Source organism: Centruroides sculpturatus, unplaced genomic scaffold (assembly GCF_000671375.1).
Source record: "Centruroides sculpturatus isolate CEXI.00-Female unplaced genomic scaffold, Cexi_2.0 scaffold384, whole genome shotgun sequence".
NCBI classification, from domain to species: Eukaryota; Metazoa; Arthropoda; class Arachnida; order Scorpiones; family Buthidae; genus Centruroides; species Centruroides sculpturatus.
The window spans coordinates 400,125-403,550 of NW_019384605.1; the positions used below are offsets into that span (position 1 = coordinate 400,125).

Sequence of the window (3,426 nt, forward strand, 5' to 3'; positions counted from 1 at the left end):
CTAGAATGTAAACAAATGCTAAAAAATCGTTATTTTCATGGTTTTTCAGCGCTATTTTCACTTATTTTTGTTATTTGACGCTATTTAGACGAATAGGCAAGTTTTCCGAAGCATAAAATTGAAGATTTTCCGCCAAAATAGAAACTTCCCGATAACATCGGAAATGACGTTCTAACATCATTTTAAAATATTCGATATCTAAACCAGAAAGTGTTAGATAGAAATAGACTTATTTATAGAACAATCCCCCATTTCTCACCTCGGGGAAAGTCATAAAACAGTTGGGTGCTAATGACTTTGTGAAAGAGAAAAAGTTCTACACTTAGAAACTTCGAAAGAAGGGATTTGGCCTGTACTGTCCACGGGCCGCATAAACATTGATAGGGGGCCGTATGTGGCCCGCGGGCCGCAGGTTGTGCACCCTTGACTTATGTTTTCCTCTGACCACAGTGTTTTTATCCTTTCTCCCCTCTTTGTCTTAATTTATTCATTCCTTTGCCTTTTTATATATATATAGCATTTTACTCTGCTTGTAATGCTACTTTCTTGGATGTATCTGTTAAAACAGCTGCATGCTTTTTACTATTCCTATCCCTTGTTGCAGTGCTTCATGGACCAAATTTTGGTAGAGGTTAAACACAAGAAGTTTCATTACATTGATGAGCAGCAATGCTTCCTTGCTCTATCTTACATATGTCCTAACCATCCAAGGGAAAAAATAACATGTTTATATTACATAGTCTAATAGGCTACATTGGGCAAGGATCTAGATCATTATTAATTTAAGAATTTGTTTTATTTTAAATTACTGTTGTAATACCTAATTTAATTGTAGTCAGATCATTGAAAATATCAAACACTATATCAAATAGCTTAGTAATATTCAAATCACCTCTTACCATATTCTTTTATCAACCAATTTTTAATTAAATCAAAATAATTGTTTCTACACTGTCTGCATTTGACCACAACACATTCATTTATGATAAAATTAAGAGATATATGTACTGTATGTCATAGAGGTATGATGAGCATGTCTTGCCAACTGACTAAAGTAAAATCTATTGCTAGTATTACAACCAGCCCCAGTTTTCCCTATCTGAGATTTTAATTTAATTAGCATTTTATACTTTATTTGTAGACTATTATAATAGCATAATGAAAACTATATGCAAATAATATAGGCTTGAAAAACTCATACTCAATTGTAGTATTTTGTTCACTTCATAAAAATAAAATTTTTATTCTTTGAGATACTGTGTAATTATTTTTAGGCATATCTCAAAAAAAAAGGACAATTTAATGTCTAGCTTGAAGTGCCACCAGACAGAAGTGTGCTCAAAAGCTGGATTATCAAACATTATTATTAATGTTTCCAAACTTTAGGTTCAGTTTAAAACATTGTTTTGTACAATGGCATTTTGATGTTTAACTGGATAATTTTTTATTAATTTTATTATCAAAGATCTTAGAATAATAGATAGATGTCAGTCTTGTTATGCAAGTTGATGTTTAGCATTTACCTTTAAAATTTAACTTGCTTTACAAACTGCATATAATTCTGTTTATATTTTTTACTTTTTAAATCGATGCAGTTAGTATAATTATAATAAAATTTTGCATTAAAAATGACATTTTATAAAATGCTGATTGAATTAAAATAACAAATTAATGAAATTTCACTGATTATATTATTTAACATAATTCAAATTTTTTTACATGCGATATAATATATTATTTTAAATAAATTAATTTTTAATTATAAAACTATAATTTAAAACTGAATTTAATATGGTCTTTTCTATAAAAAAATTGTAATTAATATTACAGGATATTTGTAATACAGTGATTCACTCTGTTTAAGCTACAAAGAAATAAAGTATGTGATTGAAAAACATTTTAACAGCTGATTGCTAGTTTGTATATTAGAAGATTTTGAAATATATATATGTGTTCAGATATATTTGTGTATACATACATATATATGTGTGTGTGTGTGTGTGTCCATGTATGCACAAATATATCTGAACACAATAGAAATCTGATGATTATGAATTCTAAGCAATATGATATGTCATATATGCTGACAAATAAATCAACATTTTTAAGCCTGAAAAATCTAAACCAAGAAGTGACTTATTTGACAGGTAGGAAATTCCAAAGTTTTATCACACAATGGTAAGCAAATGACCCAGTGTTCCTAACAATTGCTGTGCATCACTTTGTGTAACTATAGCAGGTGTGCATAAATATTTCCATTCAAATTGACATTTAGTGAACTTGCATAACACAGAGGATAATATAATAATAAAAATTCATTATAAGTGAACACTATTTTGCTGTTTCCAACAACTGATGTGTGAAAAGTTTATTACTAATGCAAATGGCAGAGTTAAAGCAAGGCTTAATGTAGTGATTTGCTATCATATATCTATATCATATGTAATGATACTATCTTGGTATTATACTATGTATATTAAAATTTTATTACAGATGTTAATTTTGGTTTATGTTTATTGGTAGACTTGTTATACAAGAGAGTTGTTATTAAGATACTGAAGATTTTTAGTAATTGCTTAGTGTTCTGTACAGATGCTATTGTCCACATTTTTTTTGTATAAGATAAGCATATATATATATATATACTGTATAGGGTTCCTGCACACCTGGAAAGTCAGATTTTCATTAATGTTCAGGAAAAGTCAGGGAAAGTCAGGGAATTTGTTTCCTTAGCTACCTTGTTGATTTCATTTGCTGAATATGGCTGACCAAGCGTAGCCATCTGCAGGTGGCAAGAAGTAATGCTGCAATCTTTAATAAGAAAATGTACCAGAATCCATTTTGAAATGGCTTTTTTCACTGTTCTGAAGCCATATAATTTTACAGTTGTGGATTAATAACAGGTTAACACTGCGTAAGTCGCTAGGAATGGGGCCCTTACTTGAGTCGCATGGGTCTTTCAAACCCAGTGTTTTTAATATGAAATAATTAAATTTTATCTATCGCATAAAGAAACTACAGTTTCTTTGTTTGATTCTGCGCTTTGTTTTCTATCTAGTGATATAAATTACTTGCGTATTAACAAAATTAATTTTTTAATATTTATTTTTATGTAATTCGATACGAAAAACGCAAAAAAATAAACATATCAAATTTCAACTCGCTGTAATTTATCTCCCGTTTCACCGATTGCCATCGGGTTTGTTTGTAAGTGGGGAAGAAATATGACACTTTCAAGCGAAGTGAGTAGAACTTTTGCACTACTGCGAGAAAATTTGTCAACCGACCCCGCGTTACCCCCTACCGCGAAAGTCAATAAACGTTAATTGTTTTATGACTCTATTTTCAACACTTCTTTTCTGAGTTGTAAATCGACTAATTGACAAAGATTTTACTTCATTTTACTCATAAGAATGTTGTCTTTAT

At 29.9% G+C, this 3,426-nt stretch overlaps 1 protein-coding gene across 1 annotated transcript in view; it reads left to right on the plus strand.

The window, feature by feature from the left end:
* LOC111625147 overlaps positions 1–3,426 on the plus strand; it is a 138,379-nt gene that overhangs the window by 111,159 nt on the left and 23,794 nt on the right. The gene's annotated exons all lie outside the window — the stretch shown is intronic.